This window comes from Manis javanica, chromosome 1 (assembly GCF_040802235.1).
Source record: "Manis javanica isolate MJ-LG chromosome 1, MJ_LKY, whole genome shotgun sequence".
In the NCBI taxonomy this organism is placed as follows: domain Eukaryota; kingdom Metazoa; phylum Chordata; class Mammalia; order Pholidota; family Manidae; genus Manis; species Manis javanica.
In genome coordinates, this window is record NC_133156.1 from 119,848,637 (window position 1) to 119,864,515 (window position 15,879).

The 15,879-nt window shown below is 38.1% G+C and overlaps 1 protein-coding gene across 12 annotated transcripts in view; it reads left to right on the top strand.

Annotated features, from left to right (window-relative positions):
• The window catches only part of FYB1 (FYN binding protein 1), a 148,226-nt gene that overhangs the window by 59,371 nt on the left and 72,976 nt on the right, over nucleotides 1–15,879 (top strand). The gene's annotated exons all lie outside the window — the stretch shown is intronic.

Here is a 15,879-nt window from a genome sequence, read left to right on the forward strand (position 1 = left end):
TGTCAGTGGTACGGAGGTTGAGAAACCCTCTTCCAGGTGATTTTAAAAGTCCACAAACTCATTATATGTTTCCTAAGCTCAATATTTGAGTGAGAGATAAACAGGACTCTTGTGAAATGGCACTTTCTCTTGTACATTACAGCTCATTACTATTTCTCAGTATAAAGGTTTCTAGACCTTTCTGATTCATAAAGTAGGACATAACAAGGATAATAAGCCATAGAAAGAATATATTATTCTCCTAGGTAACTAGTTTAATTTTCTAACATATGTTACCACAATACTATGACACGTGCTAAAATTTGAAACCAAATGACTTAGGAAAGACATACAACTTTGCGTAAAGATGAAAAAGCCTCACTTACTCCAGAAATAATTAATATTTTAGGCAAATAATGTACAACTGTTGTTTATTGTGAGGAGGGAAGAAAGGATGCTTAGACGTGACCACACCACACTTAGACATATTTTTTCCTTCTAAAGCATGGTCTAGTTAAAACAGTTCTAGATATAAAATTTGTTTTTCTTTTTTGGCTTTATAGAAGCCTTTTGGAATATGTGAGTATTCTCAATGGTGATCAACAGGTTACTGGTCAAATCCCCCATCAATCTATCTTGTAGGAAGCAAATTTGGCATGACCCTGTGATTATCCTTCCATCTTCTAGAAAGAGTCAGCCCTGTTACACATGTGTCCTTGTCATCTGTAATCTTCTTATTTTAATACTGGTCCATAATTCAAAAATGTTAGTTTTGTGAAACCTTCTAAAAGATCCCTTCTTATTTTCCGTTATTAGTTCTTCAGTGCCTCTAGTGAAAAATTTACTGCCGTAACCTCCATTTTATGCCAAGGAAACTGTTCTGACATTAAATAGAAACCTTTGAAAGTTTTCTTCCACATCTTCCAGCTTTATTTTCACTCTACTACCAGGATTGGGAGTTGGTGACCAGTTGTTTGGTGTCATGCTATTGAAATGCTAGTGGAGTCCTTTTTCCAGCTCTAGAGTTCTGGTAAGGTCAACTCTGAGCTGATTTTCAGTGCAATAATGCTGCAAGGGACCCAGACAGAATTGCATAGTACACACAGGTGATCCTTGCACTCTTTCTCCACTGATTTGCAACCCTTTCCGCCCAGTCCTGACATGCCTCCCCACTCCTCCGGTGCCCCATGACAGTTTAGATTCTAAATCCTCTTATCTGTGTACCCCACATCCTACCACTGATTCCTTAGGATATACTATGCTTCAAAATGGACAATATTTCTTCTTCACTTACCTCTTACACAAATCAAAACTCAATTCTTAATCTGAACTGACCTCAGGTTGGTTTCTGAATAAAGCAATCAGATTCATAATTTTAAATTCAAAATAATACCCCTTTAAAGCATACACTTTCTCTTTAAGCATTTAATATTTTTAACTTTTTTTTTTAGTAGAAATTACATCTAGCTCAGAAAACAGGTATAATATGGTACTCAGTGAAAAGTCACCATTAGTCCTTGTTTGCCATTTGCTGGGTCTTTCCAGCCTCTGCACCACAGAAACCATTCTTCTCAATTTCTATGTCCATCCAAAGTTTCTTTATGTTTCCACAAGCATAATCTCACCACTGCTATTTTTCCTAAACCATCCTAAATAATTTAGTATTCCATTTAGGAAGGTTAAAAATAAACCATAGTTAGAAAGTATATAGTAGTGTCAAATATTGATGCTAATTCCCCTGCTTTTTACTCAAGAAGTAGAATACTGTTTGAAATACTTTGAGCCTTGCTTTAAAAAACAATAATAAATCCTCTGTATCTTTCCACATTTTAATAAGAGGTAACTCAATAATCTTTAGAGCTGCATAATATTCTGGTAAATGGATGACTTACCTAATTGGTTTAACGGTCTATATAAACTTTAGCTGTTTGAAACCAGGCTGCAAAAAAATGACTTGTATATGTGTCATAAAATAAGTATTTATTTTCTGAACACAGAGAATTTCTTAATAGTCTAGTCCGCTGACCCTTGATCTCACCACTGCTATTTTTCCTAAACCATCCTAAATAATTTATTATTCCATTAGGAAGGTTAAAAATAAACTGGAATTAGAAAGTATATAGTAGCATCAAATTAATTAAAACTTCATCTAATAACTGTAGTTTTTCAAAACTCAAAATTATTTTCTTAGCCTTCTACCTAATTCCTTCTTTTCTAGGTTAACATCTAATTCCTTAAAGCTCTTCCCCACATCTATCCTCCATCTTCTATCATCTTTTTTATCATCACCAACATAGTGGCCATTAAATATATTTATCATTTATTGAGGATTTGTTATGTATTAGATATACATTACCCTATTTATTCCCCCCAAGAACCAAATGAAACAGGAATTCTTTGGGGAAACTAAGGCTCAGAGAGGTTATGTGATTTACCCAAGGCCATAACCTGACTCAGGGGCAGGACAGACCCTCATATCTCTCTGTGTCCCCCTTGCCCCCCTCTCTGCTGGGCTCCCTCTCTTGAAACGTAGATATCATGAGATAATAAATCAAGCGTAAGTGAGACACAAAGAATCCTCATTCTCCCTTTCTCTGACCTTTGGTTGAAACGTGTCTTATTTTTTTTTTTTTAACTTAAAATACCACTTTAAGGTCCATGAAGGTACCTACCCACCTGCTTAACATTATCTGTCTGGAGCATAGAAATAATATATTTTTGTTAGTTGCTCACGTTTGTCTCCCACCAAAGTCTATTTGACCACAATTAGTCAAAATGCTCCCTATAGCTTAGAAATTACTTGTAAAAATTAGATAACCCCTCCCAGCAGACTTGAGTTCAATTGAATGGAGCTTCAGTGCAAAATGAGTATTATACACAGGGTCTGTATTGTAAATGTATTCAGCTTGCTTTCTTGTAAACCATAAGCTTGAATGTAAAAAATGTAATGTGTTTCTTTCTGAAGATGCAGCTAATAACTTCCTTTCTTCCAGAACCATTTAAAGGTACAAAAGGCTACACTTACACAACAGGCTACCAAAACATCAACGTGTTCTCTGAACTAACCTTCTCTCTGGTTGCCTTCACTTCCTGGGCAAGTGGCAGGAGGACTTTGTCCCAAGCATCAGTGTGTAAACTACCAGCCAAGTTTGGGTTGCAAGAACCCCTGGCTTAACTGCTGATGTGCACGTCACAGTTAATAAAAATCTGCTGGTACTTTTCCTGGTCTTGTTCTTAATACTGTAGAGAAACTAAACTTATTTTTCCATTTGTTAGCTTTAACAGTAGTCAGTTAAGCATTCTGACAACTGAAGAGGTAAGGCCAGGGTTGAAAAGGGCATTAACAAAGGGCTAAAGGTGTGACTGATCCCCTCCCTATCTGATTATATGTCACTTTAACTAGTCCAGCCTACAGCAACTTAAACCAAAGACTCATGGGCTTGTTTTCACCAACAAGTAACTTGTTTCCAGAAAGGAGCAGGATTTTCCTTCATAGACCCTGAAGCTATCACCTTTCTCCCTTTGCTTTTCTTTTTCATGTACTCTCTTAAAACTACCTTATTAGGAATTTACATATCACATTTTATATCAGTGTATATTATTGCTCCAAGCCATTACAAGGAAAAGGGATTCTATGCTCAAACACATTTGAAAAATTCTTTACAGCAGGATTTCTATAAGCGCTGATACACTATTGTGCTCTTGGAATCTGAGAGAAAATACCTAAAAAGTAGATCCCAGGACATTTTTCCTGAAACCTCTCACAGACTAGGCTATTTCAGAGTCCTGCAAAGCTGGAAACAGAGCTCTGTGCTGAACAGACTGGAAGTTCCTCAAACATGTGGTTCAGCTTCAGGTGGCAATGAGGCCCTCCACACGTAGCTCTGCTTTCTCATTCTCCAGGTGCCTGGTGAGCACTCTATGTGGCTGGTACCCACTCTGTGGCTGGTATCCACTCCCACTTTCAGCAGGAGCTTGAGCCCAGGCTATTTCCCTCACCCTCCTCAGTCCTTGGGAAAGCAGTTTTCCATAAGACCTTTAGGTCTTCCTTCCGTTCCAGGTTGAAACTGTTGTGGAACCACAAACTATTCATTGGACAGCTTACCTGGGTTTGACTTCAATACAGAAGTGTCCCTGAAAGAGCATCCCCTCTCCTAACCAGATAAGTTCCCGGTCAGATCTTATGAGCTTCCTATTCTTTATCTTTCTTTTGGAGTTCTAAGCTTCTCACTTCTGCTCTTCTAAAATAAACCAGATTCTCAGTCTAAACCTTGTTCTCTTGAAAAAACCTCTTCCTGCCTGTATTATATCCCAACAGCATCTTTTGGCCTTTTTTAATCCAATGTTTTTATAATTTTTATAAGCAATCTACATGGTCTTTATTTTTATATTCTGGCATTTTAATCTACTGTGGGAAAGTCTGAGATAACATTTCCCCTTTAAAAATGATGTGTGTATCTATCTGGATTCTCAAAGAAATCTCAGTCCTTAAGGTATAAGCTTAGCTGAGATATGCATCTGTCAATCATTCTATCACCAGTATTTTCTGAGAGATGATGCTCTTCTTTGCTCTCAGAGATTCTTTGTTCCACATGCATAGAGGTCACACCATTTGGCAAATGCATCTTCTTGTTCCAAGTCAATGTGATAAGTTTTTCTTCCCTAAGAGCTGTGATTTGAGTTCCAAGTGCTTCTTTGAATCCACTTTTGTGTAGAGAGAAGGGTAGCTGGGCTGGTTGAGAACAGTCCTTGCTAGAGACCTGGACATGGCTCCAGTTTCGGAGCTCTCACTCGGTGCCCTGAACCAGGGCAAGGCCCCCACCCTTGTCTGTCTCCCTCAATGTCTGTCTCTGCCGCAGGCCTGTGGTGGTATTTAGAGCTTTCATGCTATGGGCTCTCCTTGACCTTCCCCAGGTAGCTCACTCACCCCTGAGTCCACCTCTCCTACCTGGAGTATACTGAGGGAATTCACAGGTTTTCTAAAAATCACTGTCTTCCCGCAGTATTGTGTCTGGGCCTGGGGAACAAGTGGAAAACTCCTTTGGCATCAGAACCTTTGTTTCTTCCCTGCACCACCACTTTTTTGAAGTTGACTCAATGTAGTCATTTCTCTTCTCCTATGTGGTAACCATTAGTAAGTTTGGGATAATATTTATCTTGCCTTACTTTGTTTTACTATTCAATTTGAAAATTGGAGAAGGGACATCCTGGAAGTCCCCTCTCTCATTATTTAATACAAACTGAATATTTCAATTATAATCCAGGGATCAGCAATATTTCTGAAGGAACCATCAGTTCACCCCTTCACAAGGCAGGCAGCAAGATGGCAGAAAGAAAACTCACATGAGTTGAGTGCCCACTATGAGCCTTGTTTCAGATCCCCTGGACTATGTTCACTGGTCAAGGACAATTGAATGACCACTCCATAACCCCTCCCTAAGTCTCCAATTCTGAGGAGACTTCAGGACACCTGATGGGTGCTCCACCTCTGGACTGTTGATAACATCTGACCTCCTCCAACCTGGAAATTCCCCGAGAGCAGTCATATTTTAAGACTTTATCAGCCTATCAGTTCATACTTAGACTAGGAGAGGAATAGAATACTGGATAGGAAAATGAGTCAGCAAAAGGAGAGAACCACTGGGGTTGACCTGTGGGGAAGGCAAATCCCCCATTTTCAGGCCCTCAACCATTTGCCATTGAAAAGTCTCTTCTGCATATTTAGGTTCCTGGTTCCTTATTCAATTCTCGACTTGGCCTACAAAATTCTTTCTTAATTGCTCAGGTACCAGTTAGTCTTTTAATATTAATTTTAGCTCAACAATCATCTATACTTATCATTTCATATATAGGAAGTTCCCTTACATGGTATTCACAATGCCTTTATGAGGCACTATCTCTTTTCTTAGTTAAGGGAAAAGGAATTTCTGTAAAACCTAGTTTGGAGCAACAGGCCATGATTTCCCATGTTGTAATAGGATGAACATGCTATTGCAGGTTCAAGAGGCAGAAGCTGGTGTATTTTTAAACCACTTACAAAGGAAAAAATGGAAATATTCCCAGTCAACTGGCATTAATCAACATTAGTAGCATTTGTTCTAGATCAAAGGAGATATGGCCACTTGTAACATAAATAAACATTTTGTTTTATAATGGCTTACTTGCCATTAAAGTATGAAATGCACATAAGATGATTTGATATATACTGAATTTGTTCAAGATTATTTAATTCTTAAAATACTCATGTGACCAACCCATGGAGGTAAAAACATTAAAATGAAATAACAGTTCTACTTGAGAAAGGAAGAAGACTAAAAAGAAAGTCATATCTAAGAATCAAATATAAGTGCATGCAAGTCTAATAATCAAATAAAAGCACTTCCTGATTTACCTTCAATTATGCTTACACACATACAATTTTTTTTATAAACTAGATAGGAAGATAGGAGGGCAACCATTGTGGAAAGTAATATGGAGGTTTCTCAAAAAACTAAAAATAGAAATACCATTTGACCTAAGAATTCTACTCCTAGGAATTTACCCAAAGAATGCAAGTTCTCAGATTCAAAAAGACATATGCACCCCTATGTTTATTGCAGCACTATTTACCAAATTATAACAAATGGACATAATATAATTCAGTCTGCTTACTGGGCAGGAGATGCCTTGCTTCACATAATCTGCTAAAATTATTTCCAAGCCAAGCCAAATAAAACTCGTTTTTAAAGGATTTGATTTCCTGCATTGCATTTGCCACTGAAGGCTTCTTCTTTGCCTTGATGTTAGCTATTTCTGAATATGATGGGTTCATATACTAAAAGCACCTATTTGTGTATATTTTTCACTTTCAAAATAAAATGAACTTAACTTTCATAACACAAGAATAACTCCAGTTATTGAAACAACAAAATTATGCCTTGGAGCAGAAATCCAGATACCTGCTTTACAAAAATATTTTGTAGATACAAAATATTTACAAAAATAATTGTGATAGTGTTGGCATTGCTCTAAAACCCAGAGAATCATCTGGAGCAGTAGATTACTGTTTTTTAATATACAAGAAACAAGAAGGAGAAAAAAAATCCCAAAGTTGGAGATTTTAACTGCTATATAAACCACTAGTAAACAGATAGACAAGATACATATTTCTGTTCTGTTTAAATTGCCACTAAAGAAAAAAGATTATATTTCATTCTGTCTGGCATTGCAATGGTAGAGAAAAAAAAAGTCTAAAACAGCCAATAGTAATAGATATTATCAGGAAAAAGTAACTGAAGATGAGACATCTGGTTATAGAAAAAAATCTGAACAAAAACCATATGAGGTTTCTTTTGCCCAAAGTAATAAGAACTTGCCCTGTAGAATCAGCTGTCTGTATATACCACACCAGCCTACATCTCTCTGCAGCTGCACCACTGTATGCCACAACGGCTTTTTCAGCCCCCAGCATGCTCCTGGCAACCAACATGGGGTTTTCAGGAGTGACTATGGGTCTGCTGGGGTAAAAAGGGCACAAGGAAAGAGAACACACACCACTCTCTTTTCTTAATTTTCTTCAATTCTCAAAATAAGGTGGCTCACCTGATTTTCAAAAGCAACCTGGGTGGTGATGAGATTCATACCAACCAGGCAACTAAAAATCTGTCCAAAAAATAGCAAAGCAGATGAATATCACAGATATCCCAAGTGTGTTTGAGTATCTGTTCCCCTTATTCTGGAATAAAAGTTGTTCAACTATTATTAGGTGGAGAAAGATCCTAGATTAATGCCAAAAACAGCCCCCTCCCCCACCCTTAGTGGTTTGTTTAAAATCACACAGTATTCCAGTTAGGATGGCCAACATCAAAAAAACTAAGAACAACAAATGCTGGCGAGGATGCGGAGAAAGGGGAACCCTCCTACACTGCTGGTGGAAATGTAAACTAGTTCAACCATTGTGGAAAGTAATATGGAGGTTCCTCAAAAAACTAAAAATAGAAATACCATTTGATCCAGGAATTCTACTCCTAGGAATTTACCCAAAGAATGCAAGTTCTCAGATTCAAAAAGACATATGTACCCCTATGTTTATTGCAGCACTATTTACCATAGTCAAGATACAGAAGCAATCAAAGTGTCCATCAGTAGATGAATTGATAGAGAAGAGGTGGTACATATACACAATGGAATACTATTCAACCATAAGAAAGAAACAAATCCTAGCATTTGCAAGAACATGGATGGAGCTAAAGGGTATTATGCTCAATGAAATAAGCCAGGCAGAGAAAGATAAGTGCCAAATGATTTCCCTCATGTGTGGAGTATAATAACGAAGCAAAACTGAAGGAACAAAACAGCAGCAGACCCACAAACTCTAAGAAGGGACTAGTGGTTACCAAAGGGGAGGGGTGGAGGAAGGAAGGAGGGAGAAGGGGATTGAGGGGTATTATGATTAGTACACATGGTGTGGGGGGGATCATGGGGAAGACAGTGTAGCACAGAGAAGACAAGTAGTGACTCTGTGGTATCTTACTACACTGATGGACGCTGACTACAATTACAATGGGTGGGGGGGGACTTGATAATATGGGTGAATGTAGTAACCACATTGTTTTTCATGTGCAACCTTCATAAGAGTGTATATCAATAATATCTTAATAAGAAACTGTATAAAAATAAATCTCACAGTATTTCTTATTTCTCTTCCAAATCGTCATCTTAAAAAAGCTGATGTACCCCATGTACTTTCAGTTACCAAGGGTCTAGACTGTAGCCTCTCCCAGACCCCTGCTTCTCCCTGCTCTCCAGCCATTGGCTTCTGCTTCATCTAGATTGGGTAAGAAAGCTGCACACTCGCACACTCGCACACTCACACACATGCACACACATAACCATGACATGCTCCTCAGCCATTTTTTCAAAAGGAATTTTATGCAGAAAGAGGATAAGGCAAGTTTACATTTCAGTCATTCATGTTCTTCTAAATTAAAATTTTCTAGACCCAATATGAGCAGTTTAACAAGCAGGAAACCTCACTATTTTGTAGGAAGAAGCTGTCTTTGATTTCTCTAAAGCCTTGAATTCTTAGTCCCCATGGGGAGAAATTAATCATGCTCTGGCTGAGGTTTCTAGATCTTCTGCTAGATCTCGGTCTACCAGCTGAGAACTCCTGCTTTCTCCTCTAACCCTGAGTGATTATCTATTGGGCTTACTGTTTGGGTGAAGTGTTACGAAGTGAGGTTGTATCTTAGTTCAGACTACTATTACAAAAATACCATAGACTAGGATCTTAGAAACCATAGAAATGTATTGCTCACAGTCCTAGAGAATAGGAAATCCAAGATCAGTCCACCAACAGATTCGGCGTCTGGTGAGAATCCACTTCCCGGTTCACTGATGGCTGACTTCTAGCTGTGTCTTCACATGGCAGAAGGGATGAGGGAGCTTTGTGAACTCTCTTTTGTAAGGGCACTAATCCCATTCATGAGGGCTCCATTCTCATGACCTAATCCCCCCCTAAATGCTCCACTTCCCAATACCATCACATTGGGGATTAGGTTTCAACATAGGAATTTGGGGAGTTGTTGGCAGATAACCTGCTCCACTCAACCAGAAATGATGCTCTGTCACATCCCCACCACCTGTCTCCCTCGTATTTCTTGCTTTATTCTTCATTCTCTAAGCTATGATTATTTTTTTTAAATCTTATCCTTTTCCTTTCCCCCATATCATGACCACAAATCTCTTCTCTTTTGGGTCAGTAAAACCTGTTAGTAAAACCCACAGAAAACGCTGAGCTTTATGGAGACACGAGGACCAAAAAGGCTGCTGAATTCTGAGCTGAAGACACCTGGCTAATTACACATGTCAACATGCTTTTGAAATAGAAAAGCTAAGGCAGGAAGTAGAAAAGCTGCTATTATGCTCCTTAAAATTCATTAATTTTAAATTAATTCCAAATGCCAGCCCACATTTCATGGAAAAATTTAATGGTCCTCTCAGAAGATCAATGAATGACTAAGTAGCTTGAATTTTCAAGGTCATTTCCAGCTTTCAGCTCCTGCTTCTTCTAACTTGGGTCAGGTTAGGAATTGCCTTCCTGACCCTCCGTGGTACTGCAGTCACCCAAACAAGACTTAGCACTTTTCCTTCATTTCCACTTCAAACCACTCATTGGAGACAAGTGTGCATGAAAGACTTCCCTCAAGGTGGGGGAGACAGGTGTGTTTACTTTGCAATGGGGCTAGAAACTTAAAATGGAATGTTGTTAGCCACTGTTCTTCAGAAGCAGCTAGGTATTTTGCAACTCAGCTTTTTTTTCTCTCATTTCTTTGACCCCTGTGACTCAATGGCAAAGAAAAATGAGAACACTCTCTGTTTTCTTGTTGAGAATAGTTCAGCTGATTCTAACCCAAACCCTCAAACTCTGCTGTCGTCTTCTTTTGCATATAAGCAGAATTTTCTTATTCAAAGACCTCCTCACCATCTCTTTCGAGAATGGGAGGAGCTAAGGCAAAGAGATGGTCAGGAGGCAGAAGTGGCTTTATTTTACTTTGCTGTTGATAGCCATTACATTACTAGAAACAAACGGTTGATGAATAGAATGTATCCAGGAGAGTTTGATCAATCCCAATAGAAGTACAGGAACTGAATTTTTCCGAACTAGAACCACAGTCAGGTTGCTTTATTCTCCTGTCTATTTTCAGTGCCTAATATCCAGAGATCCTAAAAAAAAATGAGTGCTAGAGAGTGGCTTTCTTCTACCATGTCTGGGACTTGAAAATTTTCAGGTTCTTTCCTGAATTAAAATATCACAAGGACACCCATGCCAACCAATGTCCTCTTATTTATCTTCCTGATCATTCTCACACTACATAGATCTTTAAGGAGAAAGATGGCCCAAATGGATAGATTCTCTGATCAACAGTGTATGTAGCATACATTCAGAAGGAACACGAGAATATCACAATTGGGCCTAGTGTTTCAAACTTTCTCACACTTGAAGTTGTATAAGATGCCCTCAGAGTTTCTAGTTCAAAAGTCTGGGATGGAACCCAGAAACTGGAATTATTATCAACATCACCAGAGGGTTCTAAGGGGGTTGTTCTTGGACCACACTAAGAAATACTATAGTCTGTGAGAACTGCTACAGTGGGAGAGGGTAGGTAAATGGGATGGTAGGGAGATGAAGTATTTCTAAGCCATAGGAATTGTGGGAAAAATGGAAGTTCTTATGGCCAGGTTCCTCACCTGACCCTAAACTACTTGATGGTGTAATTGGCCTACTACAAAGCTAGTGCTCCTACACCCATTGACAATGAACTATTATTGACTGAGTCACTATATATAGAGCTGTGCCCAGTGCTCTGGGCTGAGGTAGAGACAGCGGTGGATTATTGACCTGCAGACTGCTGTTTGCAGATATGATTCTAGTGCTCGACATAATACCATGAGAACAAAGCCAGGCATAAACCCTTTTACCCAAAGAACATTCCACTGTCATTTCTCAGTCTCACCAAGTCAATAGTGAACTTGCCTGGGGCTGAAACCCTCAACCAAGACAACTATTTTTCTGAAAACAAAAATACTGTAACACTGAGACAGGATATTAGAAGTTAGTGATTACATCAAAACATGGAAATGAATGATTTGCATGAACAGGTAATAGCCTGTGATTGATTATATACATTTGCTTAGTTAAGGAAAATGTAAAGGTGCTGTTCAAATATCTAACGTCTGGGTGGCTAGCACCAGTCCTGAAAGTCCTTTGCTAGGTCAGGCAATAACCTTTTAGTTGCTAGATCACAAACAGGTCCAGGGTCACTGAAGGATATCTGGAAACCCTAGAGAGTTTTAGCTAGTTCGCTATTTTAACAATCGGTGGTTAATTGGGCACACCAGCTGATTGGCACACACCAGCTCACCATGATTATCATCCTGGATGGGTGCCATGCTCCTCTCCCCACAGAGCACCTGTAATAAGAACCCTTGCCACTCTCTGTTTCCTTTCTTCCTTTTTCTGTTCTCTATTCCCTTTTCCTTTTTGCCTGGAGTGGCATCCTCATTTGCTCAGCACAGTGTTTTTCACATGTCACATATAATTGCCATTCATCAATTTAAAAAAAACAGTTTTAGCACTATAGCAGTACACAAGGCAAAGAAAAAAATGCTTGAATGCCAAGAAAACCGGACTTTGTAAACTTGAATAACTGTGTATCACTGTAAGAACTGCTGCTGTATGGACGGAGACCAGAATGACAATGGAGCCCACATGCCTACCCAATGTGACCACACTTACACCCATGGGAGGTCCCTGTGCTTGGTGATAACCTCACTCTCCCTCCACCCAATCTGACCAGGAGGACTAAGGGATGAACAGAGTCAAAAGCTCTGGTATTTCTATGCTCTGAATCTGGTCACTTCCCAAGTGCAGCTATATTGGCCTAGTTACCCCACTGTCTAAATAACTTACCAACTTGGAAACAACATTCACCTTTTTCTTCAACAATGTTTAGTGTATTAAGTGTCTAATCTTCAAAACAGGCCCGTGTTCATATAGTACTTAGGAGCAATTAAGCCAATGAAAAAGCAAGCAAGGCAGTTGTCCTAAAATAAAGGGCACCCTTCCCCAGTAATGCTTTTCAGTTGATCTTCAAAGGTATGCAAGCTAGAAGAAAAGCACTCAAGTTTTCATGCTGCAGACAGATTCCTGCATCTGTGAGCCTAATGATAAAAGGACAGGGTGTATGTGGCTTTCATAAAAACGTTTTTCTAGCTTGTCACTATATTTTTGTAAACTGGAAACTTTTTTTTAATGGCTCTGTGAAGTTGATAGGAAAGCCTGCAGGAAGCACCAGGAATACTTAGTGATCCATGAAAAGTGAGGGGTATTAGGAAGACAGGAGCACTTCTCGGTTTTGAGAAAAACAGTTCACACAGTTTTTCTCAGGGAGGGTTCAGAGCAGCAGCTTTGTTGCTAGAGATCCTGGGGTCCAGCACAAGCTCTGTCACTTAACAGTGGGACCCCAAATAAGGTTCTTAGCACCACTGTGGCTCAGTCTTCTCATCTGTTAATGGAGTTAAGTCCACTCTGTCACTGGGTTGTTGTAAGGATTAAACAGATATGTTTAAAAAGTAGTTAGCACGGTTTCTGGTGTATCATTGGCAACAATTTAATGGTACTTATTAAAGGGGAAAAGGAGACAAAGCTCAAATAAAGACCTCATTGAAAAATGAATGAATAATAGATGGTAACCATCAGCAGTTGCTTCCGGCATCAATCAATAACACTAAGAAGGTCATCCAATTACTGCAAATGTTAAATCACATTTTTAATTTGTTTAAACACAACATAAAAGCTTTTCATTATCACAGTATCAACTTGATCCTCTTTAGATGCAGTATCTCTCCGTATCTCTTGCTGTATTACTGGGTTTCCTTAGGTGTGTCTTCTATTTGTTAATGCCAGAATCCTCCTTTCCTGGCACTGGCTTTTCTTGAATGTTTGGAGATTCTTTTTTCATGCACGTGTTGGTAATAGAGACTCCCTAGTCTCTATATTGTTTCTGTTTATGCAGCCATAGTTCATTGGAGTGCGGGAGTGACTGCCATCTTGACAGGAAACTTGTTTTGTTTTTAATTAGATGAATTTTTTTATAGTTTGTAAATTTATTAAGTAATTTTTTTCTATCGAAGTACATACAGTAAAAATGCACAAATCTTAGTGAATGGCCTGATGAATTTTGACATCTTTATGCAATCATGTAACCATCACCCAGATGGAGATATCAAACATTCTCACTTTTTTCCCTCATCTATTTCACCCATCCCCCTACCACCTTCCCCTGTGGCAACCACTCATCTGTTCACTCTAACTATGAGTCTCTGTTTTGTTTATTCATTTGTTTTATGTTTTAGATTCTGAAATCATATGATATTTTTGACTGGGAACTCTTAATCATGTATCTTAAGGAGAAAGCATTAATAGGACATTTAACTGTTGTAAAGCATCAATATCAGAAAAGTACCTAAAGGGTTATCTTAAAAGAATCATCTAAGGTTTGGGTTTACACAATGCAAAAAACAGTGAAACATTCAGCCGTTCATAAGGATTGATAGTGTGTATATGCCAATGTAGATTTTGTACCTCCTAATAATGAATAGGATAAAAATCTTAAAGAAGTTCATTGAATGGATTTTTATTTCTTAAATCGTTATGAGAAAAACAATGTTTACATATAATGAGTACTCTTCCCTACCTACAAATCTTATTAAATCTGAAGAAAGAGCATTGAGCAATGAGTATGAGTGCCTTAAAGGGACACATAATTCAATATTTGGAATTTTAAAAATTATGTATTCTCTAGAAAAGGATTTTACTTAGGTTGTAGACTTAAGGTATAAATGCTAACAGCATATAAGGTGGAATCAAAGTTAACTAAAGCTGTGTCCAAATTGTTTTTACTTAAAGTGCTGTCCATGTTGTGAAAAAAAAAAATGATGTCAATTGATGTTTGTAACTCCAGGGTGAAAGTAGGTTCCCAGCCCAGGGCAAATAAACCTTTGAAGCTGAAATCAATCAAAGGAAGAAATAAAGTGGGAGAAACCCATTTATTGCTTACAAGCAATAATCTACTCCCTTTTGCCCATGTCTCTCATGATCCAGCTGCAAAGAAGCCAAAAATACCTCTCTGGTCCAGGTCAGCTCTGCGCCTCCCTTGTAATCAACTACTGATATGGAGATGTACCAAAGCCAGGCAAGAGATTCTGAAAATACTGAAATTTTACCCACATGTTGAAACATGACCATGGACTAGAGTTTAATTTTTGATGAGTGAAATACGTGATTTCTATAGTATTTTATAACTAGGTCAGAACTGGTTGTGCATATCTCTCACTTTTAAGAGAGCACTGGTTCAAAACAGAGAGCCAACAAGCATCTCTCTGCAACACCATTAAAGTAAGTTTTGGGCAAAAGGTGAACCATCAAATAATATATACATTTACTGAACAGATTTTTTTTAAAGTCATATCAATGAACTGATGGAAGTTGTTTTAGCTTCTTGATTTCAACAAAGATTATTAAGGTAAGAGCCCAGTTTTCAATAGCAGTAGCACATTTAATTGCAAGAATGTGCTTCTGTAAATATGAAATTAGTCTTTCATTCAAATGGACTAATCTTCCAATATGAAAATCCTTTGGGATTTTCTTGAAAAGGCAAGAAAACTAAACTTTTGCAATCTGTGAGTGAACAGAAAGAAGAGATATTTGCTAATTATGTTACCCAATAGTTTAAGAGTTTCCTGTTCAAATTCACCAAAATACTCCATTTTACTATTTTCAAATTTTCACACTTTAGTGACTTAAAATGATTTAAGCAGTCAACAACATTATTGATTTTAAGATAAGAGTACTTTTTTGTAGAAGAAGAAAACTCACAAACTTTCTTTTTGTTCATTATTTGAACTTTTTGTTATTCTTTTCCAAGCACAAGCTTTGTAAAATGTTTCAGCCTTTACTTAACCAATTCATTGAATTATAATTCACCTAAAAACTTTGGCAACTATCTGCTTTAGATATATCTATGAATAATACAACCATATTTCCTGATATGGTCACAAAATTAGCCTAAGAAATCAGTTTTTGTATAATACATTGCTATGTTCCTTCTAATAATTGAAAATTGACTTTTCTTCTAAGTTTCTAAATAGGACTGGATTTGCCATTAGATCAAGTAAATTTTCATCACCTCAAAATATCTCACCTGGCACCTTTGTTAAAATCTCCTTTTTATCCACCATTTCTTAAGGCAGTGTTTCTTCCATTGTGGCCTATGGGCCATCTACACCTGGATAGGCTGAGGTGCTTTTAAAAACATAAGATTGCTGCCCCCCACCCAATTCCACCAGCACCACAGCCCC